The sequence below is a fragment of the Schistocerca piceifrons genome, unplaced genomic scaffold (genome assembly GCF_021461385.2).
Source record: "Schistocerca piceifrons isolate TAMUIC-IGC-003096 unplaced genomic scaffold, iqSchPice1.1 HiC_scaffold_695, whole genome shotgun sequence".
Lineage (NCBI taxonomy): Eukaryota > Metazoa > Arthropoda > Insecta > Orthoptera > Acrididae > Schistocerca > Schistocerca piceifrons.
The window spans coordinates 183,665-208,388 of record NW_025728943.1 but is presented as its reverse complement, the minus strand read 5'-3'; the positions used below and the strand labels follow the sequence as shown (position 1 = coordinate 208,388).

The following is a 24,724-nucleotide window of genomic DNA, read 5'->3' as shown; positions in this document are numbered from 1 at the left end:
GAGACTGGTGCCTAAAACCAGCGCCTTAGACCGCTCGGCCACGTTACCGTTGGAGCAGCAGCCGCAAAACGTTTCGTTTGTACTACAAAGATCACTTCGAAATGGAAGTATCTTGGCAATCGCCGTGCCATGTATTTTCCACTGCTCTCCCACTGGAAGCGTCTCTTTAGGCCATCCACAGCAAGAAAAGCCGTGCCCGCCGTATGGTAGCGACGCCACTTGTCTGTAGCTGTCGCAGTTAAGGAGACAGCGTCAAGAGACGTTTTCGTGCCGTGACCAGGTTTCGAACCTGGGCTTTCCGTAACCACTAAAGTATCGTAGCTGTAACTGGTCAGGCGGAGCTAGAATGCTCCATGTATCAAACATATGTGAGCTCAAGGAGGTTACACTTGAAGAAAAAGCGGCAGCTTAACGCGATCACAGCAAAGCCCCCGGCAGCTACGGGATTCGAAACCGCGCCTACAGAGAGTCTGGTGCCTTAAACCAGCGCCTTAAAGCGCTCGGCCACGCTACATGCGCTGCTTGGTGCGCCAGTGTTCCTAGCATTTGTACAAACAGTGCACGCCACAGCTTCCGGTTCTGCTGGGACTGGCTGCTCATCCATCGCACTTCAAACAACTGCCTTTTCGACTACAGAGAGCAGCGGACGTCTGCGCTCTAGGAGGCGACATTACGTGTTGGGGATGAAGTGGTAGGGCAAACTGCGGCCTGCGGAACACGAGTGAAAAAATCAAGAGAGTACTGTCATTTCGAGTACTCGTCATTGCAACGGCAGCAAGGCAAAACTTTCAAAATTGCCGTGACCAGGATTCGAACCTGGGTTATTGCGGCCACAACGCAATGTCCTAACCACTAGACGATCACGGCCACGGAACGCGCCCGCGAAAGCAGCTGCCTGTAATGCAAGTGGCGATACACAGCAGAGCCTAGGCCAAGGTGTACGCCACAGCAGTGTGAGACACGGTCTCCATCACATGTATACGAGCAAATGAACGTGCCTGCGCTGTCAGGACACTAACTACAGTGGTTAGCTGCATTCACCTCCGTGGCAATGTCTTGCAGTCCCCCAAGCCTCTTGACTACAGGTATGTGGCTGGATAACAAGTGGATAGACGCTTCATCTCTCTCGCCGTCAGGTGTTGCGTGAATCATACTTAACGTAGCTTTCTGCACGCGTCAGCGTAGCGTCAGTCGAGCAAAGTCGAGACAAGTCGCATAAGAGGAGCAACAAAAACGCGCGATTCCGGTACCGGGAATCGAACCCGGGCCTCCTGGGTGAGAGCCAGGTATCCTAGCCACTAGACCACACCGGATAACGACGGCAGTGCTCTTTCCAGCGAACGCAGCAGCCACCCACGGTTAACTGACGACAACTGTAAAAAATCCGCTCTCTCGCGTTATAGAACGGCGTGCCCCGGACGCATTTCGGGGAGACGGACGCCAGCAATGATGAGAGCAAAAGGTGCCTACAAATCCTGTCGTTGCACCACGCACTGTTCTACGGCAATCACCAAGCAGACGCTCACGCCTTGTTGTGCTGTTTCCTTTGCGGGCAATGAGTGCACCTGCCTTCGACACAGGAAACATTACACGTTTGGCAGGAGTGGGATTGGAACCCACGCCTCCGAAGAGAATGGTGCCTGAAACCAGCGCCTTAGACCGCTCGGCCACGCTACCTACACAACACGCGCGTCACAAGAGCTGCGTCCTACCCCACGAGAACACACCGCAACGGCACAAAAATGAGACGTAAAAAGTGGCAACGGTGGGATTCGAACCCACGCCTCCGAAGAGACTGGTGCCTAAAACCAGCGCCTTAGACACGCTCGGCACGTTACCGTTGGAGCAGCAGCCGCAAACGTTTCGTTTGTACTACAAAGATCACTTCGAAATGGAAGTATCTTGGCAATCGCCGTGCCATGTATTTCCACTGCTCTCCCACTGGAAGCGTCTCTTTAGGCCATCCACAGCAAGAAAAAGCCGTGCCCGCCGTATGGTAGCGACGCCACTTGTCTGTAGCTGTCGCAGTTAAGGAGACAGCGTCAAGAGACGTTTTCGTGCCGTGACCAGGTTTCGAACCTGGCTTTCCGTAACCACTAAAGTATCGTAGCTGTAACTGTCAGGCGGAGCTAGAATGCTCCATGTATCAAACATATGTGAGCTCAAGGAGGTTACACTTGAAGAAAAAGCGGCAGCTTAACGCGATCACAGCAAAGCCCCCGGCAGCTACGGGATTCGAAACCGCGCCTACAGAGAGTCTGGTGCCTTAAACCAGCGCCTTAAAGCGCTCGGCCACGCTACATGCGCTGCTTGGTGCGCCAGTGTTCCTAGCATTTGTACAAACAGTGCACGCCACAGCTTCCGGTTCTGCTGGGACTGGCTGCTCATCCATCGCACTTCAAACAACTGCCCTTTTCGACTACAGAGAGCAGCGGACGTCTGCGCTCTAGGAGGCGACATTACGTGTTGGGGATGAAGTGGTAGGGCAAACTGCGGCCTGCGGAACACGAGTGAAAAAATCAAGAGAGTACTGTCATTTCGAGTACTCGTCATTGCAACGGCAGCAAGGCAAAACTTTCAAAATTGCCGTGACCAGGATTCGAACCTGGGTTATTGCGGCCACAACGCAATGTCCTAACCACTAGACGATCACGGCCACGGACGCGCCCGCGAAAGCAGCTGCCTGTAATGCAAGTGGCGATACACAGCAGAGCCTAGGCCAAGGTGTACGCCACAGCAGTGTGAGACACGGTCTCCATCACATGTATACGAGCAAATGAACGTGCCTGCGCTGTCAGGACACTAACTACAGTGGTTAGCTGCATTCACCTCCGTGGCAATGTCTTGCAGTCCCCCAAGCCTCTTGACTACAGGTATGTGGCTGGATAACAAGTGGATAGACGCTTCATCTCTCTCGCCGTCAGGTGTTGCCGTGAATCATACTTAACGTAGCTTTCTGCACGCATCAGTCGAGCAAAGTCGAGACAAGTCGCATAAGAGGAGCAACAAAAACGCGCGATTCCGGTACCGGAATCGAACCCGGGCCTCCTGGGTGAGAGCCAGGTATCCTAGCCACTAGACCACACCGGATAACGGACGGCAGTGCTCTTTCCAGCGAACGCAGCAGCCACCCACGGTTAACTGACGACAACTGTAAAAAATCCGCTCTCTCGCGTTATAGAACGGCGTGCCCCGGACGCATTTCGGGGAGACGGACGCCAGCAATGATGAGAGCAAAAGGTGCCTACAAATCCTGTCGTTGCACCACGCACTGTTCTACGGCAATTCACCAAGCAGACGCTCACGCCTTGTTGTGCTGTTTCCTTTGCGGGCAATGAGTGCACCTGCCTTCGACACAGGAAACATTACACGTTTGGCAGGAGTGGGATTGGAACCCACGCCTCCGAAGAGAATGGTGCCTGAAACCAGCGCCTTAGACCGCTCGGCCACGCTACCTACACAACACGCGCGTCACAAGAGCTGCGTCCTACCCCACGAGAACACACCGCAACGGCACAAAAATGAGACGTAAAAAGTGGCAACGGTGGGATTCGAACCCACGCCTCCGAAGAGACTGGTGCCTAAAACCAGCGCCTTAGACCGCTCGGCCACGTACCGTTGGAGCAGCAGCCGCAAAACGTTTCGTTTGTACTACAAAGATCACTTCGAAATGGAAGTATCTTGGCAATCGCCGTGCCATGTATTTCCACTGCTCTCCCACTGGAAGCGTCTCTTTAGGCCATCCACAGCAAGAAAAAGCCGTGCCCGCCGTATGGTAGCGACGCCACTTGTCTGTAGCTGTCGCAGTTAAGGAGACAGCGTCAAGAGACGTTTTCGTGCCGTGACCAGGTTTCGAACCTGGGCTTTCCGTAACCACTAAAGTATCGTAGCTGTAACTGTCAGGCGGAGCTAGAATGCTCCATGTATCAAACATATGTGAGCTCAAGGAGGTTACACTTGAAGAAAAAGCGGCAGCTTAACGCGATCACAGCAAAGCCCCCGGCAGCTACGGATTCGAAACCGCGCCTACAGAGAGTCTGGTGCCTTAAACCAGCGCCTTAAAGCGCTCGGCCACGCTACATGCGCTGCTTGGTGCGCCAGTGTTCCTAGCATTTGTACAAACAGTGCACGCCACAGCTTCCGGTTCTGCTGGACTGGCTGCTCATCCATCGCACTTCAAACAACTGCCCTTTTCTGACTACAGAGAGCAGCGGACGTCTGCGCTCTAGGAGGCGACATTACGTGTTGGGGATGAAGTGGTAGGGCAAACTGCGGCCTGCGGAACACGAGTGAAAAATCAAGAGAGTACTGTCATTTCGAGTACTCGTCATTGCAACGGCAGCAAGGCAAAACTTTCAAAATTGCCGTGACCAGGATTCGAACCTGGGTTATTGCGGCCACAACGCAATGTCCTAACCACTAGACGATCACGGCCACGGACGCGCCCGCGAAAGCAGCTGCCTGTAATGCAAGTGGCGATACACAGCAGAGCCTAGGCCAAGGTGTACGCCACAGCAGTGTGAGACACGGTCTCCATCACATGTATACGAGCAAATGAACGTGCCTGCGCTGTCAGGACACTAACTACAGTGGTTAGCTGCATTCACCTCCGTGGCAATGTCTTGCAGTCCCCCAAGCCTCTTGACTACAGGTATGTGGCTGGATAACAAGTGGATAGACGCTTCATCTCTCTCGCCGTCAGGTGTTGCCGTGAATCATACTTAACGTAGCTTTCTGCACGCATCAGTCGAGCAAAGTCGAGACAAGTCGCATAAGAGGAGCAACAAAAACGCGCGATTCCGGTACGGGAATCGAACCCGGGCCTCCTGGGTGAGAGCCAGGTATCCTAGCCACTAGACCACACCGGATAACGACGGCAGTGCTCTTTCCAGCGAACGCAGCAGCCACCCACGGTTAACTGACGACAACTGTAAAAAATCCGCTCTCTCGCGTTATAGAACGGCGTGCCCGGACGCATTTCGGGGAGACGGACGCCAGCAATGATGAGAGCAAAAGGTGCCTACAAATCCTGTCGTTGCACCACGCACTGTTCTACGGCAATTCACCAAGCAGACGCTCACGCCTTGTTGTGCTGTTTCCTTTGCGGGCAATGAGTGCACCTGCCTTCGACACAGGAAACATTACACGTTTGGCAGGAGTGGGATTGGAACCCACGCCTCCGAAGAGAATGGTGCCTGAACCAGCGCCTTAGACCGCTCGGCACGCTACCTACACAACACGCGCGTCACAAGAGCTGCGTCCTACCCCACGAGAACACACCGCAACGGCACAAAAATGAGACGTAAAAAGTGGCAACGGTGGGATTCGAACCCACGCCTCCGAAGAGACTGGTGCCTAAAACCAGCGCCTTAGACCGCTCGGCCACGTTACCGTTGGAGCAGCAGCCGCAAAACGTTTCGTTTGTACTACAAAGATCACTTCGAAATGGAAGTATCTTGGCAATCGCCGTGCCATGTATTTCCACTGCTCTCCCACTGGAAGCGTCTCTTTAGGCCATCCACAGCAAGAAAAAGCCGTGCCCGCCGTATGGTAGCGACGCCACTTGTCTGTAGCTGTCGCAGTTAAGGAGACAGCGTCAAGAGACGTTTTCGTGCCGTGACCAGGTTTCGAACCTGGGCTTTCCGTAACCACTAAAGTATCGTAGCTGTAACTGTCAGGCGGAGCTAGAATGCTCCATGTATCAAACATATGTGAGCTCAAGGAGGTTACACTTGAAGAAAAAGCGGCAGCTTAACGCGATCACAGCAAAGCCCCCGGCAGCTACGGGATTCGAAACCGCGCCTACAGAGAGTCTGGTGCCTTAAACCAGCGCCTTAAAGCGCTCGGCCACGCTACATGCGCTGCTTGGTGCGCCAGTGTTCCTAGCATTTGTACAAACAGTGCACGCCACAGCTTCCGGTTCTGCTGGGACTGGCTGCTCATCCATCGCACTTCAAACAACTGCCCTTTTCGACTACAGAGAGCAGCGGACGTCTGCGCTCTAGGAGGCGACATTACGTGTTGGGGATGAAGTGGTAGGGCAAACTGCGGCCTGCGGAACACGAGTGAAAAATCAAGAGAGTACTGTCCATTTCGAGTACTCGTCTTGCAACGGCAGCAAGGCAAAACTTTCAAAATTGCCGTGACCAGGATTCGAACCTGGGTTATTGCGGCCACAACGCAATGTCCTAACCACTAGACGATCACGGCCACGGACGCGCCGCGAAAGCAGCTGCCTGTAATGCAAGTGGCGATACACAGCAGAGCCTAGGCCAAGGTGTACGCCACAGCAGTGTGAGACACGGTCTCCATCACATGTATACGAGCAAATGAACGTGCCTGCGCTGTCAGGACACTAACTACAGTGGTTAGCTGCATCACCTCCGTGGCAATGTCTTGCAGTCCCCCAAGCCTCTTGACTACAGGTATGTGGCTGGATAACAAGTGGATAGACGCTTCATCTCTCTCGCCGTCAGGTGTTGCCGTGAATCATACTTAACGTAGCTTTCTGCACGCGTCAGCGTAGCGTCAGTCGAGCAAAGTCGAGACAAGTCGCATAAGAGGAGCAACAAAAACGCGCGATTCCGGTACCGGGAATCGAACCCGGGCCTCCTGGGTGAGAGCCAGGTATCCTAGCCACTAGACCACACCGGATAACGACGGCAGTGCTCTTTCCAGCGAACGCAGCAGCCACCCACGGTTAACTGACGACAACTGTAAAAAATCCGCTCTCTCGCGTTATAGAACGGCGTGCCCCGGACGCATTTCGGGGAGACGGACGCCAGCAATGATGAGAGCAAAAGGTGCCTACAAATCCTGTCGTTGCACCACGCACTGTTCTACGGCAATTCACCAAGCAGACGCTCACGCCTTGTTGTGCTGTTTCCTTTGCGGGCAATGAGTGCACCTGCCTTCGACACAGGAAACATTACACGTTTGGCAGGAGTGGGATTGGAACCACGCCTCCGAAGAGAATGGTGCCTGAAACCAGCGCCTAGACCGCTCGGCCACGCTACCTACACAACACGCGCGTCACAAGAGCTGCGTCTACCCCACGAGAACACACCGCAACGCACAAAAATGAGACGTTAAAAAGTGGCAACGGTGGGATTCGAACCCACGCCTCCGAAGAGACTGGTGCCTAAAACCAGCGCCTTAGACCGCTCGGCCACGTTACCGTTGGAGCAGCAGCCGCAAAACGTTTCGTTTGTACTACAAAGATCACTTCGAAATGGAAGTATCTTGGCAATCGCCGTGCCATGTATTTCCACTGCTCTCCACTGGAAGCGTCTCTTTAGGCCATCCACAGCAAGAAAAAGCCGTGCCCGCCGTATGGTAGCGACGCACTTGTCTGTAGCTGTCGCAGTTAAGGAGACAGCGTCAAGAGACGTTTTCGTGCCGTGACCAGGTTTCGAACCTGGCTTTCCGTAACCACTAAAGTATCGTAGCTGTAACTGTCAGGCGGAGCTAGAATGCTCCATGTATCAAACATATGTGAGCTCAAGGAGGTTACACTTGAAGAAAAAGCGGCAGCTTAACGCGATCACAGCAAAGCCCCCGGCAGCTACGGGATTCGAAACCGCGCCTACAGAGAGTCTGGTGCCTTAAACCAGCGCCTTAAAGCGCTCGGCCACGCTACATGCGCTGCTTGGTGCGCCAGTGTTCCTAGCATTTGTACAAACAGTGCACGCCACAGCTTCCGGTTCTGCTGGGACTGGCTGCTCATCCATCGCACTTCAAACAACTGCCCTTTTCGACTACAGAGAGCAGCGGACGTCTGCGCTCTAGGAGGCGACATTACGTGTTGGGGATGAAGTGGTAGGGCAAACTGCGGCCTGCGGAACACGAGTGAAAAAATCAAGAGAGTACTGTCATTTCGAGTACTCGTCATTGCAACGGCAGCAAGGCAAAACTTTCAAAATTGCCGTGACCAGGATTCGAACCTGGGTTATTGCGGCCACAACGCAATGTCCTAACCACTAGACGATCACGGCCACGGACGCGCCCGCGAAAGCAGCTGCCTGTAATGCAAGTGGCGATACACAGCAGAGCCTAGGCCAAGGTGTACGCCACAGCAGTGTGAGACACGGTCTCCATCACATGTATACGAGCAAATGAACGTGCCTGCGCTGTCAGGACACTAACTACAGTGGTTAGCTGCATTCACCTCCGTGGCAATGTCTTGCAGTCCCCCCAAGCCTCTTGACTACAGGTATGTGGCTGGATAACAAGTGGATAGACGCTTCATCTCTCTCGCCGTCAGGTGTTGCCGTGAATCATACTTAACGTAGCTTTCTGCACGCGTCAGCGTAGCGTCAGTCGAGCAAAGTCGAGACAAGTCGCATAAGAGGAGCAACAAAACGCGCGATTCCGGTACCGGGAATCGAACCCGGGCCTCTGGGTGAGAGCCAGGTATCCTAGCCACTAGACCACACCGGATAACGACGGCAGTGCTCTTTCCAGCGAACGCAGCAGCCACCCACGGTTAACTGACGACAACTGTAAAAAATCCGCTCTCTCGCGTTATAGAACGGCGTGCCCCGGACGCATTTCGGGGAGACGGACGCCAGCAATGATGAGAGCAAAAGGTGCCTACAAATCCTGTCGTTGCACCACGCACTGTTCTACGGCAATTCACCAAGCAGACGCTCACGCCTTGTTGTGCTGTTTCCTTTGCGGGCAATGAGTGCACCTGCCTTCGACACAGGAAACATTACACGTTTGGCAGGAGTGGGATTGGAACCCACGCCTCCGAAGAGAATGGTGCCTGAAACCAGCGCCTTAGACCGCTCGGCCACGCTACCTACACAACACGCGCGTCACAAGAGCTGCGTCCTACCCCACGAGAACACACCGCAACGGCACAAAAATGAGACGTAAAAAGTGGCAACGGTGGGATTCGAACCCACGCCTCCGAAGAGACTGGTGCCTAAAACAGCGCCTTAGACCGCTCGGCCACGTTACCGTTGGAGCAGCAGCCGCAAAACGTTTCGTTTGTACTACAAAGATCACTTCGAAATGGGAAGTATCTTGGCAATCGCGTGCCATGTATTTCCACTGCTCTCCCACTGGAAGCGTCTCTTTAGGCCATCCACAGCAAGAAAAAGCCGTGCCCGCCGTATGGTAGCGACGCCACTTGTCTGTAGCTGTCGCAGTTAAGGAGACAGCGTCAAGAGACGTTTTCGTGCCGTGACCAGGTTTCGAACCTGGCTTTCCGTAACCACTAAAGTATCGTAGCTGTAACTGTCAGGCGGAGCTAGAATGCTCCATGTATCAAACATATGTGAGCTCAAGGAGGTTACACTTGAAGAAAAAGCGGCAGCTTAACGCGATCACAGCAAAGCCCCCCGGCAGCTACGGGATTCGAAACCGCGCCTACAGAGAGTCTGGTGCCTTAAACCAGCGCCTTAAAGCGCTCGGCCACGCTACATGCGCTGCTTGGTGCGCCAGTGTTCCTAGCATTTGTACAAACAGTGCACGCCACAGCTTCCGGTTCTGCTGGGACTGGCTGCTCATCCATCGCACTTCAAACAACTGCCCTTTTCGACTACAGAGAGCAGCGGACGTCTGCGCTCTAGGAGGCGACATTACGTGTTGGGGATGAAGTGGTAGGGCAAACTGCGGCCTGCGGAACACGAGTGAAAAAATCAAGAGAGTACTGTCATTTCGAGTACTCGTCATTGCAACGGCAGCAAGGCAAAACTTTCAAAATTGCCGTGACCAGGATTCGAACCTGGGTTATTGCGGCCACAACGCAATGTCCTAACCACTAGACGATCACGGCCACGGACGCGCCCGCGAAAGCAGCTGCCTGTAATGCAAGTGGCGATACACAGCAGAGCCTAGGCCAAGGTGTACGCCACAGCAGTGTGAGACACGGTCTCCATCACATGTATACGAGCAAATGAACGTGCCTGCGCTGTCAGGACACTAACTACAGTGGTTAGCTGCATTCACCTCCGTGGCAATGTCTTGCAGTCCCCCAAGCCTCTTGACTACAGTATGTGGCTGGATAACAAGTGGATAGACGCTTCATCTCTCTCGCCGTCAGGTGTTGCCGTGAATCATACTTAACGTAGCTTTCTGCACGCGTCAGCGTAGCGTCAGTCGAGCAAAGTCGAGACAAGTCGCATAAGAGGAGCAACAAAAACGCGCGATTCGGTACCGGGAATCGAACCCGGGCCTCCTGTGTGAGAGCCAGGTATCCTAGCACTAGACCACACCGGATAACGACGGCAGTGCTCTTTCCAGCGAACGCAGCAGCCACCCACGGTTAACTGACGACAACTGTAAAAAATCCGCTCTCTCGCGTTATAGAACGGCGTGCCCCGGACGCATTTCGGGGAGACGGACGCCAGCAATGATGAGAGCAAAAGGTGCCTACAAATCCTGTCGTTGCACCACGCACTGTTCTACGGCAATTCACCAAGCAGACGCTCACGCCTTGTTGTGCTGTTTCCTTTGCGGGCAATGAGTGCACCTGCCTTCGACACAGGAAACATTACACGTTTGGCAGGAGTGGGATTGGAACCCACGCCTCCGAAGAGAATGGTGCCTGAAACCAGCGCCTTAGACCGCTCGGCCACGCTACCTACACAACACGCGCGTCACAAGAGCTGCGTCCTACCCCACGAGAACACACCGCAACGGCACAAAAATGAGACGTAAAAAGTGGCAACGGTGGGATTCGAACCCACGCCTCCGAAGAGACTGGTGCCTAAAACCAGCGCCTTAGACCGCTCGGCCACGTTACCGTTGGAGCAGCAGCCGCAAAACGTTTCGTTTGTACTACAAAGATCACTTCGAAATGGAAGTATCTTGGCAATCGCCGTGCCATGTATTTCCACTGCTCTCCCACTGGAAGCGTCTCTTTAGGCCATCCACAGCAAGAAAAAGCCGTGCCCGCCGTATGGTAGCGACGCCACTTGTCTGTAGCTGTCGCAGTTAAGGAGACAGCGTCAAGAGACGTTTTCGTGCCGTGACCAGGTTTCGAACCTGGGCTTTCCGTAACCACTAAAGTATCGTAGCTGTAACTGTCAGGCGGAGCTAGAATGCTCCATGTATCAAACATATGTGAGCTCAAGGAGGTTACACTTGAAGAAAAAGCGCAGCTTAACGCGATCACAGCAAAGCCCCCGGCAGCTACGGGATTCGAAACCGCGCCTACAGAGAGTCTGGTGCCTTAAACCAGCGCCTTAAAGCGCTCGGCCACGCTACATGCGCTGCTTGGTGCGCCAGTGTTCCTAGCATTTGTACAAACAGTGCACGCCACAGCTTCCGGTTCTGCTGGGACTGGCTGCTCATCCATCGCACTTCAAACAACTGCCCTTTTCGACTACAGAGAGCAGCGGACGTCTGCGCTCTAGGAGGCGACATTACGTGTTGGGGATGAAGTGGTAGGGCAAACTGCGGCCTGCGGAACACGAGTGAAAAAATCAAGAGAGTACTGTCATTTCGAGTACTCGTCATTGCAACGGCAGCAAGGCAAAACTTTCAAAATTGCCGTGACCAGGATTCGAACCTGGGTTATTGCGGCCACAACGCAATGTCCTAACCACTAGACGATCACGGCCACGGACGCGCCCGCGAAAGCAGCTGCCTGTAATGCAAGTGGCGATACACAGCAGAGCCTAGGCCAAGGTGTACGCCACAGCAGTGTGAGACACGGTCTCCATCACATGTATACGAGCAAATGAACGTGCCTGCGCTGTCAGGACACTAACTACAGTGGTTAGCTGCATTCACCTCCGTGGCAATGTCTTGCAGTCCCCCAAGCCTCTTGACTACAGGTATGTGGCTGGATAACAAGTGGATAGACGCTTCATCTCTCTCGCCGTCAGGTGTTGCCGTGAATCATACTTAACGTAGCTTTCTGCACGCGTCAGCGTAGCGTCAGTCGAGCAAAGTCGAGACAAGTCGCATAAGAGGAGCAACAAAAACGCGCGATTCCGGTACCGGGAATCGAACCCGGGCCTCCTGGGTGAGAGCCAGGTATCCTAGCCACTAGACCACACCGGATAACGACGGCAGTGCTCTTTCCAGCGAACGCAGCAGCCACCCACGGTTAACTGACGACAACTGTAAAAAATCCGCTCTCTCGCGTTATAGAACGGCGTGCCCCGGACGCATTTCGGGGAGACGGACGCCAGCAATGATGAGAGCAAAAGGTGCCTACAAATCCTGTCGTTGCACCACGCACTGTTCTACGGCAATTCACCAAGCAGACGCTCACGCCTTGTTGTGCTGTTTCCTTTGCGGGCAATGAGTGCACCTGCCTTCGACACAGGAAACATTACACGTTTGGCAGGAGTGGGATTGGAACCCACGCCTCCGAAGAGAATGGTGCCTGAAACCAGCGCCTTAGACCGCTCGGCCACGCTACCTACACAACACGCGCGTCACAAGAGCTGCGTCCCTACCCCACGAGAACACACCGCAACGGCACAAAAATGAGACGTAAAAAGTGGCAACGGTGGGATTCGAACCCACGCCTCCGAAGAGACTGGTGCCTAAAACCAGCGCCTTAGACCGCTCGGCCACGTTACCGTTGGAGCAGCAGCCGCAAAACGTTTCGTTTGTACTACAAAGATCACTTCGAAATGGAAGTATCTTGGCAATCGCCGTGCCATGTATTTCCACTGCTCTCCCACTGGAAGCGTCTCTTTAGGCCATCCACAGCAAGAAAAAGCCGTGCCCGCCGTATGGTAGCGACGCCACTTGTCTGTAGCTGTCGCAGTTAAGGAGACAGCGTCAAGAGACGTTTTCGTGCCGTGACCAGGTTTCGAACCTGGGCTTTCCGTAACCACTAAAGTATCGTAGCTGTAACTGTCAGGCGGAGCTAGAATGCTCCATGTATCAAACATATGTGAGCTCAAGGAGGTTACACTTGAAGAAAAAGCGGCAGCTTAACGCGATCACAGCAAAGCCCCCGGCAGCTACGGGATTCGAAACCGCGCCTACAGAGAGTCTGGTGCCTTAAACCAGCGCCTTAAAGCGCTCGGCCACGCTACATGCGCTGCTTGGTGCGCCAGTGTTCCTAGCATTTGTACAAACAGTGCACGCCACAGCTTCCGGTTCTGCTGGGACTGGCTGCTCATCCATCGCACTTCAAACAACTGCCCTTTTCGACTACAGAGAGCAGCGGACGTCTGCGCTCTAGGAGGCGACATTACGTGTTGGGGATGAAGTGGTAGGGCAAACTGCGGCCTGCGGAACACGAGTGAAAAAATCAAGAGAGTACTGTCATTTCGAGTACTCGTCATTGCAACGGCAGCAAGGCAAAACTTTCAAAATTGCCGTGACCAGGATTCGAACCTGGGTTATTGCGGCCACAACGCAATGTCCTAACCACTAGACGATCACGGCCACGGACGCGCCCGCGAAAGCAGCTGCCTGTAATGCAAGTGGCGATACACAGCAGAGCCTAGGCCAAGGTGTACGCCACAGCAGTGTGAGACACGGTCTCCATCACATGTATACGAGCAAATGAACGTGCCTGCGCTGTCAGGACACTAACTACAGTGGTTAGCTGCATTCACCTCCGTGGCAATGTCTTGCAGTCCCCCAAGCCTCTTGACTACAGGTATGTGGCTGGATAACAAGTGGATAGACGCTTCATCTCTCTCGCCGTCAGGTGTTGCCGTGAATCATACTTAACGTAGCTTTCTGCACGCGTCAGCGTAGCGTCAGTCGAGCAAAGTCGAGACAAGTCGCATAAGAGGAGCAACAAAAACGCGCGATTCCGGTACCGGGAATCGAACCCGGGCCTCCTGGGTGAGAGCCAGGTATCCTAGCCACTAGACCACACCGGATAACGACGGCAGTGCTCTTTCCAGCGAACGCAGCAGCCACCCACGGTTAACTGACGACAACTGTAAAAAATCCGCTCTCTCGCGTTATAGAACGGCGTGCCCCGGACGCATTTCGGGGAGACGGACGCCAGCAATGATGAGAGCAAAAAGGTGCCTACAAATCCTGTCGTTGCACCACGCACTGTTCTACGGCAATTCACCAAGCAGACGCTCACGCCTTGTTGTGCTGTTTCCTTTGCGGGCAATGAGTGCACCTGCCTTCGACACAGGAAACATTACACGTTTGGCAGGAGTGGGATTGGAACCCACGCCTCCGAAGAGAATGGTGCCTGAAACCAGCGCCTTAGACCGCTCGGCCACGCTACCTACACAACACGCGCGTCACAAGAGCTGCGTCCTACCCCACGAGAACACACCGCAACGGCACAAAAATGAGACGTAAAAAGTGGCAACGGTGGGATTCGAACCCACGCCTCCGAAGAGACTGGTGCCTAAAACCAGCGCCTTAGACCGCTCGGCCACGTTACCGTTGGAGCAGCAGCCGCAAAACGTTTCGTTTGTACTACAAAGATCACTTCGAAATGGAAGTATCTTGGCAATCGCCGTGCCATGTATTTCCACTGCTCTCCCACTGGAAGCGTCTCTTTAGGCCATCCACAGCAAGAAAAAGCCGTGCCCGCCGTATGGTAGCGACGCCACTTGTCTGTAGCTGTCGCAGTTAAGGAGACAGCGTCAAGAGACGTTTTCGTGCCGGTGACCAGGTTTCGAACCTGGGCTTTCCGTAACCACTAAAGTATCGTAGCTGTAACTGTCAGGCGGAGCTAGAATGCTCCATGTATCAAACATATGTGAGCTCAAGGAGGTTACACTTGAAGAAAAAGCGGCAGCTTAACGCGATCACAGCAAAGCCCCCGGCAGCTACGGGATTCGAAACCGCGCCTACAGAGAGTCTGGTGCCTTAAACCAGCGCCTTAAAGCGCTCGGCCACGCTACATGCGCTGCTTGGTGCGCCAGTGTTCCTAGCATTTGTACAAACAGTGCACGCCACAGCTTCCGGTTCTGCTGGACTGGCTGCTCATCCATCGCACTTCAAACAACTGCCCTTTTCGACTACAGAGAGCAGCGGACGTCTGCGCTCTAGGAGGCGACATTACGTGTTGGGGATGAAGTGGTAGGGCAAACTGCGGCCTGCGGAACACGAGTGAAAAAATCAAGAGAGTACTGTCATTTCGAGTACTCGTCATTGCAACGGCAGCAAGGCAAAACTTTCAAAATTGCCGTGACCAGGATTCGAACCTGGGTTATTGCGGCCACAACGCAATGTCCTAACCACTAGACGATCACGGCCACGGACGCGCCCGCGAAAGCAGCTGCCTGTAATGCAAGTGGCGATACACAGCAGAGCCTAGGCCAAGGTGTACGCCACAGCAGTGTGAGACACGGTCTCCATCACATGTATACGAGCAAATGAACGTGCCTGCGCTGTCAGGACACTAACTACAGTGGTTAGCTGCATTCACCTCCGTGGCAATGTCTTGCAGTCCCCCAAGCCTCTTGACTACAGGTATGTGGCTGGATAACAAGTGGATAGACGCTTCATCTCTCTCGCCGTCAGGTGTTGCCGTGAATCATACTTAACGTAGCTTTCTGCACGCGTCAGCGTAGCGTCAGTCGAGCAAAGTCGAGACAAGTCGCATAAGAGGAGCAACAAAAACGCGCGATTCCGGTACCGGGAATCGAACCCGGGCCTCCTGGGTGAGAGCCAGGTATCCTAGCCACTAGACCACACCGGATAACGACGGCAGTGCTCTTTCCAGCGAACGCAGCAGCCACCCACGGTTAACTGACGACAACTGTAAAAAATCCGCTCTCTCGCGTTATAGAACGGCGTGCCCCGGACGCATTTCGGGGAGACGGACGCCAGCAATGATGAGAGCAAAAGGTGCCTACAAATCCTGTCGTTGCACCACGCACTGTTCTACGGCAATTCACCAAGCAGGACGCTCACGCCTTGTTGTGCTGTTTCCTTTGCGGGCAATGAGTGCACCTGCCTTCGACACAGGAAACATTACACGTTTGGCAGGAGTGGGATTGGAACCCACGCCTCCGAAGAGAATGGTGCCTGAAACCAGCGCCTTAGACCGCTCGGCCACGCTACCTACACAACACGCGCGTCACAAGAGCTGCGTCCTACCCCACGAGAACACACCGCAACGGCACAAAAATGAGACGTAAAAAGTGGCAACGGTGGGATTCGAACCCACGCCTCCGAAGAGACTGGTGCCTAAAACCAGCGCCTTAGACCGCTCGGCCACGTTACCGTTGGAGCAGCAGCCGCAAAACGTTTCGTTTGTACTACAAAGATCACTTCGAAATGGAAGTATCTTGGCAATCGCCGTGCCATGTATTTCCACTGCTCTCCCACTGGAAGCGTCTCTTTAGGCCATCCACAGCAAGAAAAAGCCGTGCCCGCCGTATGGTAGCGACGCCACTTGTCTGTAGCTGTCGCAGTTAAGGAGACAGCGTCAAGAGACGTTTTCGTGCCGTGACCAGGTTTCGAACCTGGGCTTTCCGTAACCACTAAAGTATCGTAGCTGTAACTGTCAGGCGGAGCTAGAATGCTCCATGTATCAAACATATGTGAGCTCAAGGAGGTTACACTTGAAGAAAAAGCGGCAGCTTAACGCGATCACAGCAAAGCCCCCGGCAGCTACGGGATTCGAAACCGCGCCTACAGAGAGTCTGGTGCCTTAAACCAGCGCCTTAAAGCGCTCGGCCACGCTACATGCGCTGCTTGGTGCGCCAGTGTTCCTAGCATTTGTACAAACAGTGCACGCCACAGCTTCCGGTTCTGCTGGGACTGGCTGCTCATCCATCGCACTTCAAACAACTGCCCTTTTCGACTACAGAGAGCAGCGGACGTCTGCGCTCTAGGAGGCGACATTACGTGTTGGGGATGAAGTGGTAGGGCAAACTGCGGCCTGCGGAACACGAGTGAAAAAATCAAGAGAGTACTGTCATTTCGAGTACTCGTCATTGCAACGGCAGCAAGGCAAAACTTTCAAAATTGCCGTGACCAGGATTCGAACCTGGGTTATTGCGGCCACAACGCAATGTCCTAACCACTAGACGATCACGGCCACGGACGCGCCCGCGAAAGCAGCTGCCTGTAATGCAAGTGGCGATACACAGCAGAGCCTAGGCCAAGGTGTACGCCACAGCAGTGTGAGACACGGTCTCCATCACATGTATACGAGCAAATGAACGTGCCTGCGCTGTCAGGACACTAACTACAGTGGTTAGCTGCATTCACCTCCGTGGCAATGTCTTGCAGTCCCCCAAGCCTCTTGACTACAGGTATGTGGCTGGATAACAAGTGGATAGACGCTTCATCTCTCTCGCCGTCAGGTGTTGCCGTGAATCATACTTAACGTAGCTTTCTGCACGCGTCAGCGTAGCGTCAGTCGAGCAAAGTCGAGACAAGTCGCATAAGAGGAGCAACAAAAAACGCGCGATTCCGGTACCGGGAATCGAACCCGGGCCTCCTGGGTGAGAGCCAGGTATCCTAGCCACTAGACCACACCGGATAACGACGGCAGTGCTCTTTCCAGCGAACGCAGCAGCCACCCACGGTTAACTGACGACAACTGTAAAAAATCCGCTCTCTCGCGTTATAGAACGGCGTGCCCCGGACGCATTTCGGGGAGACGGACGCCAGCAATGATGAGAGCAAAAGGTGCCTACAAATCCTGTCGTTGCACCACGCACTGTTCTACGGCAATTCACCAAGCAGACGCTCACGCCTTGTTGTGCTGTTTCCTTTGCGGGCAATGAGTGCACCTGCCTTCGACACAGGAAACATTACACGTTTGGCAGGAGTGGGATTGGAACCCACGCCTCCGAAGAGAATGGTGCCTGAAACCAGCGCCTTAGACCGCTCGGCCACGCTACCTACACAACACGCGCGTCACAAGAGCTGCGTCCTACCCCACGAGAACACACCGCAACGGCACAAAAATGAGACGTAAAAAGTGGCAACGGTGGGATTCGAACCCACGCCTCCGAAGAGACTGGTGCCTAAAACCAGCGCCTTAGACCGCTCGGCCACGTTACCGTTGGAGCAGCAGCCGCAAAACGTTTCGTTTGTACTACAAAGATCACTTCGAAATGGAAGTATCTTGGCAATCGCCGTGCCATGTATTTCCACTGCTCTCCCACTGGAAGCGTCTCTTTAGGCCATCCACAGCAAGAAAAAGCCGTGCCCGCCGTATGGTAGCGACGCCACTTGTCTGTAGCTGTCGCAGTTAAGGAGACAGCGTCAAGAGACGTTTTCGTGCCGTGACCAGGTTTCGAACCTGGGCTTTCCGTAACCACTAAAGTATCGTAGCTGTAACTGTCAGGCGGAGCTAGAATGCTCCATGTATCAAACATATGTGAGCTCAAGGAGGTTACACTTGAAGAAAAAGCGGCAGCTTAACGCGATCACAGCAAAGCCCCCGGCAGCTACGGGATTCGAAACCGCGCCTACAGAGAGTCTGGTGCCTTAAACCAGCGCCTTAAAGCGCTCGGCCACGCTACATGCGCTGCTTGGTGCGCCAGTGTTCCTAGCATTTGTACAAACAGTGCACGCCACAGCTTCCGGTTCTGCTGGGACTGGCTGCTCATCCATCGCACTTCAAACAACTGCCCTTTTCGACTACAGAGAGCAGCGGACGTCTGCGCTCTAGGAGGCGACATTACGTGTTGGGGATGAAGTGGTAGGGCAAACTGCGGCCTGCGGAACACGAGTGAAAAAATCAAGAGAGTACTGTCATTTCGAGTACTCGTCATTGCAACGGCAGCAAGGCAAAACTTTCAAAATTGCCGTGACCAGGATTCGAACCTGGGTTATTGCGGCCACAACGCAATGTCCTAACCACTAGACGATCACGGCCACGGACGCGCCCGCGAAAGCAGCTGCCTGTAATGCAAGTGGCGATACACAGCAGAGCCTAGGCCAAGGTGTACGCCACAGCAGTGTGAGACACGGTCTCCATCACATGTATACGAGCAAATGAACGTGCCTGCGCTGTCAGGACACTAACTACAGTGGTTAGCTGCATTCACCTCCGTGGCAATGTCTTGCAGTCCCCCAAGCCTCTTGACTACAGGTATGTGGCTGGATAACAAGTGGATAGACGCTTCATCTCTCTCGCCGTCAGGTGTTGCCGTGAATCATACTTAACGTAGCTTTCTGCACGCGTCAGCGTAGCGTCAGTCGAGCAAAGTCGAGACAAGTCGCATAAGAGGAGCAACAAAAACGCGCGATTCCGGTACCGGGAATCGAACCCGGGCCTCCTGGGTGAGAGCCAGGTATCCTAGCCACTAGACCACACCGGATAACGACGGCAGTGCTCTTTCCAGCGAACGCAGCAGCCACCCACGGTTAACTGACGACAACTGTAAAAAATCCGCTCTCTCGCGTTATAGAACGGCGTGCCCCGGACGCATTTCGGGGAGACGGACGCCAGCAATGATGAGAGCAAAAGGTGCCTACAAATCCTGTCGTTGCACCACGCACTGTTCTACGGCAATTCACCAAGCAGACGCTCACGCCTTGTTGTGCTGTTTCCTTTGCGGGCAATGAGTGCACCTGCCTTCGACACAGGAAACATTACACGTTTGGCAGGAGTGGGATTGGAACCCACGCCTCCGAAGAGAATGGTGCCTGAAACCAGCGCCTTAGACCGCTCGGCCACGCTACCTACACAACACGCGCGTCACAAGAGCTGCGTCCTACCCCACGAGAACACACCGCAACGGCACAAAAATGAGACGTAAAAAGTGGCAACGGTGGGATTCGAACCCACGCCTCCGAAGAGACTGGTGCCTAAAACCAGCGCCTTAGACCGCTCGGCCACGTTACCGTTGGAGCAGCAGCCGCAAAACGTTTCGTTTGTACTACAAAGATCACTTCGAAATGGAAGTATCTTGGCAATCGCCGTGCCATGTATTTCCACTGCTCTCCCACTGGAAGCGTCTCTTTAGGCCATCCACAGCAAGAAAAAGCCGTGCCCGCCGTATGGTAGCGACGCCACTTGTCTGTAGCTGTCGCAGTTAAGGAGACAGCGTCAAGAGACGTTTTCGTGCCGTGACCAGGTTTCGAACCTGGGCTTTCCGTAACCACTAAAGTATCGTAGCTGTAACTGTCAGGCGGAGCTAGAATGCTCCATGTATCAAACATATGTGAGCTCAAGGAGGTTACACTTGAAGAAAAAGCAGGCAGCTTAACGCGATCACAGCAAAGCCCCCGGCAGCTACGGGATTCGAAACCGCGCCTACAGAGAGTCTGGTGCCTTAAACCAGCGCCTTAAAGCGCTCGGCCACGCTACATGCGCTGCTTGGTGCGCCAGTGTTCCTAGCATTTGTACAAACAGTGCACGCCACAGCTTCCGGTTCTGCTGGGACTGGCTGCTCATCCATCGCACTTCAAACAACTGCCCTTTTCGACTACAGAGAGCAGCGGACGTCTGCGCTCTAGGAGGCGACATTACGTGTTGGGGATGAAGTGGTAGGGCAAACTGCGGCCTGCGGAACACGAGTGAAAAAATCAAGAGAGTACTGTCATTTCGAGTACTCGTCATTGCAACGGCAGCAAGGCAAAACTTTCAAAATTGCCGTGACCAGGATTCGAACCTGGGTTATTGCGGCCACAACGCAATGTCCTAACCACTAGACGATCACGGCCACGGACGCGCCCGCGAAAGCAGCTGCCTGTAATGCAAGTGGCGATACACAGCAGAGCCTAGGCCAAGGTGTACGCCACAGCAGTGTGAGACACGGTCTCCATCACATGTATACGAGCAAATGAACGTGCCTGCGCTGTCAGGACACTAACTACAGTGGTTAGCTGCATTCACCTCCGTGGCAATGTCTTGCAGTCCCCCAAGCCTCTTGACTACAGGTATGTGGCTGGATAACAAGTGGATAGACGCTTCATCTCTCTCGCCGTCAGGTGTTGCCGTGAATCATACTTAACGTAGCTTTCTGCACGCGTCAGCGTAGCGTCAGTCGAGCAAAGTCGAGACAAGTCGCATAAGAGGAGCAACAAAAACGCGCGATTCCGGTACCGGGAATCGAACCCGGGCCTCCTGGGTGAGAGCCAGGTATCCTAGCCACTAGACCACACCGGATAACGACGGCAGTGCTCTTTCCAGCGAACGCAGCAGCCACCCACGGTTAACTGACGACAACTGTAAAAAATCCGCTCTCTCGCGTTATAGAACGGCGTGCCCCGGACGCATTTCGGGGAGACGGACGCCAGCAATGATGAGAGCAAAAGGTGCCTACAAATCCTGTCGTTGCACCACGCACTGTTCTACGGCAATTCACCAAGCAGACGCTCACGCCTTGTTGTGCTGTTTCCTTTGCGGGCAATGAGTGCACCTGCCTTCGACACAGGAAACATTACACGTTTGGCAGGAGTGGGATTGGAACCCACGCCTCCGAAGAGAATGGTGCCTGAAACCAGCGCCTTAGACCGCTCGGCCACGCTACCTACACAACACGCGCGTCACAAGAGCTGCGTCCTACCCCACGAGAACACACCGCAACGGCACAAAAATGAGACGTAAAAAGTGGCAACGGTGGGATTCGAACCCACGCCTCCGAAGAGACTGGTGCCTAAAACCAGCGCCTTAGACCGCTCGGCCACGTTACCGTTGGAGCAGCAGCCGCAAAACGTTTCGTTTGTACTACAAAGATCACTTCGAAATGGAAGTATCTTGGCAATCGCCGTGCCATGTATTTCCACTGCTCTCCCACTGGAAGCGTCTCTTTAGGCCATCCACAGCAAGAAAAAGCCGTGCCCGCCGTATGGTAGCGACGCCACTTGTCTGTAGCTGTCGCAGTTAAGGAGACAGCGTCAAGAGACGTTTTCGTGCCGTGACCAGGTTTCGAACCTGGGCTTTCCGTAACCACTAAAGTATCGTAGCTGTAACTGTCAGGCGGAGCTAGAATGCTCCATGTATCAAACATATGTGAGCTCAAGGAGGTTACACTTGAAGAAAAAGCGGCAGCTTAACGCGATCACAGCAAAGCCCCCGGCAGCTACGGGATTCGAAACCGCGCCTACAGAGAGTCTGGTGCCTTAAACCAGCGCCTTAAAGCGCTCGGCCACGCTACATGCGCTGCTTGGTGCGCCAGTGTTCCTAGCATTTGTACAAACAGTGCACGCCACAGCTTCCGGTTCTGCTGGGACTGGCTGCTCATCCATCGCACTTCAAACAACTGCCCTTTTCGACTACAGAGAGCAGCGGACGTCTGCGCTCTAGGAGGCGACATTACGTGTTGGGGATGAAGTGGTAGGGCAAACTGCGGCCTGCGGAACACGAGTGAAAAAATCAAGAGAGTACTGTCATTTCGAGTACTCGTCATTGCAACGGCAGCAAGGCAAAACTTTCAAAATTGCCGTGACCAGGATTCGAACCTGGGTTATTGCGGCCACAACGCAATGTCCTAACCACTAGACGATCACGGCCACGGACGCGCCCGCGAAAGCAGCTGCCTGTAATGCAAGTGGCGATACACAGCAGAGCCTAGGCCAAGGTGTACGCCACAGCAGTGTGAGACACGGTCTCCATCACATGTATACGAGCAAATGAACGTGCCTGCGCTGTCAGGACACTAACTACAGTGGTTAGCTGCATTCACCTCCGTGGCAATGTCTTGCAGTCCCCCAAGCCTCTTGACTACAGGTATGTGGCTGGATAACAAGTGGATAGACGCTTCATCTCTCTCGCCGTCAGGTGTTGCCGTGAATCATACTTAACGTAGCTTTCTGCACGCGTCAGCGTAGCGTCAGTCGAGCAAAGTCGAGACAAGTCGCATAAGAGGAGCAACAAAAACGCGCGATTCCGGTACCGGGAATCGAACCCGGGCCTCCTGGGTGAGAGCCAGGTATCCTAGCCACTAGACCACACCGGATAACGACGGCAGTGCTCTTTCCAGCGAACGCAGCAGCCACCCACGGTTAACTGACGACAACTGTAAAAAATCCGCTCTCTCGCGTTATAGAACGGCGTGCCCCGGACGCATTTCGGGGAGACGGACGCCAGCAATGATGAGAGCAAAAGGTGCCTACAAATCCTGTCGTTGCACCACGCACTGTTCTACGGCAATTCACCAAGCAGACGCTCACGCCTTGTTGTGCTGTTTCCTTTGCGGGCAATGAGTGCACCTGCCTTCGACACAGGAAACATTACACGTTTGGCAGGAGTGGGATTGGAACCCACGCCTCCGAAGAGAATGGTGCCTGAAACCAGCGCCTTAGACCGCTCGGCCACGCTACCTACACAACACGCGCGTCACAAGAGCTGCGTCCTACCCCACGAGAACACACCGCAACGGCACAAAAATGAGACGTAAAAAGTGGCAACGGTGGGATTCGAACCCACGCCTCCGAAGAGACTGGTGCCTAAAACCAGCGCCTTAGACCGCTCGGCCACGTTACCGTTGGAGCAGCAGCCGCAAAACGTTTCGTTTGTACTACAAAGATCACTTCGAAATGGAAGTATCTTGGCAATCGCCGTGCCATGTATTTCCACTGCTCTCCCACTGGAAGCGTCTCTTTAGGCCATCCACAGCAAGAAAAAGCCGTGCCCGCCGTATGGTAGCGACGCCACTTGTCTGTAGCTGTCGCAGTTAAGGAGACAGCGTCAAGAGACGTTTTCGTGCCGTGACCAGGTTTCGAACCTGGGCTTTCCGTAACCACTAAAGTATCGTAGCTGTAACTGTCAGGCGGAGCTAGAATGCTCCATGTATCAAACATATGTGAGCTCAAGGAGGTTACACTTGAAGAAAAAAGCGGCAGCTTAACGCGATCACAGCAAAGCCCCCGGCAGCTACGGGATTCGAAACCGCGCCTACAGAGAGTCTGGTGCCTTAAACCAGCGCCTTAAAGCGCTCGGCCACGCTACATGCGCTGCTTGGTGCGCCAGTGTTCCTAGCATTTGTACAAACAGTGCACGCCACAGCTTCCGGTTCTGCTGGGACTGGCTGCTCATCCATCGCACTTCAAACAACTGCCCTTTTCGACTACAGAGAGCAGCGGACGTCTGCGCTCTAGGAGGCGACATTACGTGTTGGGGATGAAGTGGTAGGGCAAACTGCGGCCTGCGGAACACGAGTGAAAAAATCAAGAGAGTACTGTCATTTCGAGTACTCGTCATTGCAACGGCAGCAAGGCAAAACTTTCAAAATTGCCGTGACCAGGATTCGAACCTGGGTTATTGCGGCCACAACGCAATGTCCTAACCACTAGACGATCACGGCCACGGACGCGCCCGCGAAAGCAGCTGCCTGTAATGCAAGTGGCGATACACAGCAGAGCCTAGGCCAAGGTGTACGCCACAGCAGTGTGAGACACGGTCTCCATCACATGTATACGAGCAAATGAACGTGCCTGCGCTGTCAGGACACTAACTACAGTGGTTAGCTGCATTCACCTCCGTGGCAATGTCTTGCAGTCCCCCAAGCCTCTTGACTACAGGTATGTGGCTGGATAACAAGTGGATAGACGCTTCATCTCTCTCGCCGTCAGGTGTTGCCGTGAATCATACTTAACGTAGCTTTCTGCACGCGTCAGCGTAGCGTCAGTCGAGCAAAGTCGAGACAAGTCGCATAAGAGGAGCAACAAAAACGCGCGATTCCGGTACCGGGAATCGAACCCGGGCCTCCTGGGTGAGAGCCAGGTATCCTAGCCACTAGACCACACCGGATAACGACGGCAGTGCTCTTTCCAGCGAACGCAGCAGCCACCCACGGTTAACTGACGACAACTGTAAAAAATCCGCTCTCTCGCGTTATAGAACGGCGTGCCCCGGACGCATTTCGGGGAGACGGACGCCAGCAATGATGAGAGCAAAAGGTGCCTA

The 24,724-nt window shown here is 54.1% G+C and overlaps 38 non-coding genes across 38 annotated transcripts; all 38 read right to left on the bottom strand.

Annotated features, from left to right (window-relative positions):
- Positions 1 to 795: 795 nt before the first annotated feature.
- Positions 796 to 867, bottom strand: Trnah-gug. Its single transcript has one exon. It is a non-coding gene; the product is annotated as a tRNA-His (tRNA).
- Positions 868 to 1,241: 374 nt separating this feature from the next.
- Trnae-cuc lies at positions 1,242 to 1,313 on the bottom strand. Its single transcript has one exon. It is a non-coding gene; the product is annotated as a tRNA-Glu (tRNA).
- Positions 1,314 to 2,584: 1,271 nt separating this feature from the next.
- Positions 2,585 to 2,656, bottom strand: Trnah-gug. The gene has a single exon. It is a non-coding gene; the product is annotated as a tRNA-His (tRNA).
- Positions 2,657 to 3,019: 363 nt separating this feature from the next.
- On the bottom strand, positions 3,020 to 3,090 carry Trnae-cuc. Its single transcript has one exon. It is a non-coding gene; the product is annotated as a tRNA-Glu (tRNA).
- Positions 3,091 to 3,536: 446 nt separating this feature from the next.
- Positions 3,537 to 3,617, bottom strand: Trnal-uag. Its single transcript has one exon. It is a non-coding gene; the product is annotated as a tRNA-Leu (tRNA).
- Positions 3,618 to 4,362: 745 nt separating this feature from the next.
- Positions 4,363 to 4,434, bottom strand: Trnah-gug. The gene has a single exon. It is a non-coding gene; the product is annotated as a tRNA-His (tRNA).
- Positions 4,435 to 4,797: 363 nt separating this feature from the next.
- Trnae-cuc lies at positions 4,798 to 4,868 on the bottom strand. The gene has a single exon. It is a non-coding gene; the product is annotated as a tRNA-Glu (tRNA).
- A 442-nt stretch (positions 4,869 to 5,310) lies between these two features.
- On the bottom strand, positions 5,311 to 5,392 carry Trnal-uag. The gene has a single exon. It is a non-coding gene; the product is annotated as a tRNA-Leu (tRNA).
- Positions 5,393 to 6,138: 746 nt separating this feature from the next.
- Positions 6,139 to 6,210, bottom strand: Trnah-gug. The gene has a single exon. It is a non-coding gene; the product is annotated as a tRNA-His (tRNA).
- Positions 6,211 to 6,582: 372 nt separating this feature from the next.
- Positions 6,583 to 6,654, bottom strand: Trnae-cuc. Its single transcript has one exon. It is a non-coding gene; the product is annotated as a tRNA-Glu (tRNA).
- A 442-nt stretch (positions 6,655 to 7,096) lies between these two features.
- On the bottom strand, positions 7,097 to 7,178 carry Trnal-uag. The gene has a single exon. It is a non-coding gene; the product is annotated as a tRNA-Leu (tRNA).
- A 744-nt stretch (positions 7,179 to 7,922) lies between these two features.
- Trnah-gug lies at positions 7,923 to 7,994 on the bottom strand. The gene has a single exon. It is a non-coding gene; the product is annotated as a tRNA-His (tRNA).
- Positions 7,995 to 8,368: 374 nt separating this feature from the next.
- On the bottom strand, positions 8,369 to 8,439 carry Trnae-cuc. The gene has a single exon. It is a non-coding gene; the product is annotated as a tRNA-Glu (tRNA).
- A 1,273-nt stretch (positions 8,440 to 9,712) lies between these two features.
- On the bottom strand, positions 9,713 to 9,784 carry Trnah-gug. Its single transcript has one exon. It is a non-coding gene; the product is annotated as a tRNA-His (tRNA).
- Positions 9,785 to 10,672: 888 nt separating this feature from the next.
- Positions 10,673 to 10,754, bottom strand: Trnal-uag. Its single transcript has one exon. It is a non-coding gene; the product is annotated as a tRNA-Leu (tRNA).
- Positions 10,755 to 11,500: 746 nt separating this feature from the next.
- Trnah-gug lies at positions 11,501 to 11,572 on the bottom strand. The gene has a single exon. It is a non-coding gene; the product is annotated as a tRNA-His (tRNA).
- Positions 11,573 to 11,946: 374 nt separating this feature from the next.
- On the bottom strand, positions 11,947 to 12,018 carry Trnae-cuc. Its single transcript has one exon. It is a non-coding gene; the product is annotated as a tRNA-Glu (tRNA).
- Positions 12,019 to 12,464: 446 nt separating this feature from the next.
- On the bottom strand, positions 12,465 to 12,546 carry Trnal-uag. Its single transcript has one exon. It is a non-coding gene; the product is annotated as a tRNA-Leu (tRNA).
- Positions 12,547 to 13,293: 747 nt separating this feature from the next.
- On the bottom strand, positions 13,294 to 13,365 carry Trnah-gug. Its single transcript has one exon. It is a non-coding gene; the product is annotated as a tRNA-His (tRNA).
- A 374-nt stretch (positions 13,366 to 13,739) lies between these two features.
- Trnae-cuc lies at positions 13,740 to 13,811 on the bottom strand. The gene has a single exon. It is a non-coding gene; the product is annotated as a tRNA-Glu (tRNA).
- Positions 13,812 to 14,257: 446 nt separating this feature from the next.
- Positions 14,258 to 14,339, bottom strand: Trnal-uag. The gene has a single exon. It is a non-coding gene; the product is annotated as a tRNA-Leu (tRNA).
- A 747-nt stretch (positions 14,340 to 15,086) lies between these two features.
- On the bottom strand, positions 15,087 to 15,158 carry Trnah-gug. Its single transcript has one exon. It is a non-coding gene; the product is annotated as a tRNA-His (tRNA).
- A 374-nt stretch (positions 15,159 to 15,532) lies between these two features.
- Positions 15,533 to 15,604, bottom strand: Trnae-cuc. The gene has a single exon. It is a non-coding gene; the product is annotated as a tRNA-Glu (tRNA).
- A 446-nt stretch (positions 15,605 to 16,050) lies between these two features.
- Positions 16,051 to 16,132, bottom strand: Trnal-uag. Its single transcript has one exon. It is a non-coding gene; the product is annotated as a tRNA-Leu (tRNA).
- A 747-nt stretch (positions 16,133 to 16,879) lies between these two features.
- On the bottom strand, positions 16,880 to 16,951 carry Trnah-gug. The gene has a single exon. It is a non-coding gene; the product is annotated as a tRNA-His (tRNA).
- A 375-nt stretch (positions 16,952 to 17,326) lies between these two features.
- On the bottom strand, positions 17,327 to 17,398 carry Trnae-cuc. Its single transcript has one exon. It is a non-coding gene; the product is annotated as a tRNA-Glu (tRNA).
- A 445-nt stretch (positions 17,399 to 17,843) lies between these two features.
- Trnal-uag lies at positions 17,844 to 17,925 on the bottom strand. The gene has a single exon. It is a non-coding gene; the product is annotated as a tRNA-Leu (tRNA).
- A 747-nt stretch (positions 17,926 to 18,672) lies between these two features.
- On the bottom strand, positions 18,673 to 18,744 carry Trnah-gug. Its single transcript has one exon. It is a non-coding gene; the product is annotated as a tRNA-His (tRNA).
- A 374-nt stretch (positions 18,745 to 19,118) lies between these two features.
- Trnae-cuc lies at positions 19,119 to 19,190 on the bottom strand. Its single transcript has one exon. It is a non-coding gene; the product is annotated as a tRNA-Glu (tRNA).
- A 445-nt stretch (positions 19,191 to 19,635) lies between these two features.
- Positions 19,636 to 19,717, bottom strand: Trnal-uag. The gene has a single exon. It is a non-coding gene; the product is annotated as a tRNA-Leu (tRNA).
- Positions 19,718 to 20,465: 748 nt separating this feature from the next.
- Trnah-gug lies at positions 20,466 to 20,537 on the bottom strand. Its single transcript has one exon. It is a non-coding gene; the product is annotated as a tRNA-His (tRNA).
- A 374-nt stretch (positions 20,538 to 20,911) lies between these two features.
- Trnae-cuc lies at positions 20,912 to 20,983 on the bottom strand. The gene has a single exon. It is a non-coding gene; the product is annotated as a tRNA-Glu (tRNA).
- Positions 20,984 to 21,428: 445 nt separating this feature from the next.
- Positions 21,429 to 21,510, bottom strand: Trnal-uag. Its single transcript has one exon. It is a non-coding gene; the product is annotated as a tRNA-Leu (tRNA).
- Positions 21,511 to 22,257: 747 nt separating this feature from the next.
- On the bottom strand, positions 22,258 to 22,329 carry Trnah-gug. The gene has a single exon. It is a non-coding gene; the product is annotated as a tRNA-His (tRNA).
- Positions 22,330 to 22,703: 374 nt separating this feature from the next.
- Trnae-cuc lies at positions 22,704 to 22,775 on the bottom strand. The gene has a single exon. It is a non-coding gene; the product is annotated as a tRNA-Glu (tRNA).
- A 445-nt stretch (positions 22,776 to 23,220) lies between these two features.
- Positions 23,221 to 23,302, bottom strand: Trnal-uag. The gene has a single exon. It is a non-coding gene; the product is annotated as a tRNA-Leu (tRNA).
- Positions 23,303 to 24,050: 748 nt separating this feature from the next.
- On the bottom strand, positions 24,051 to 24,122 carry Trnah-gug. Its single transcript has one exon. It is a non-coding gene; the product is annotated as a tRNA-His (tRNA).
- Positions 24,123 to 24,496: 374 nt separating this feature from the next.
- Positions 24,497 to 24,568, bottom strand: Trnae-cuc. Its single transcript has one exon. It is a non-coding gene; the product is annotated as a tRNA-Glu (tRNA).
- Between the last annotated feature and the right edge of the window lie 156 nt (positions 24,569 to 24,724).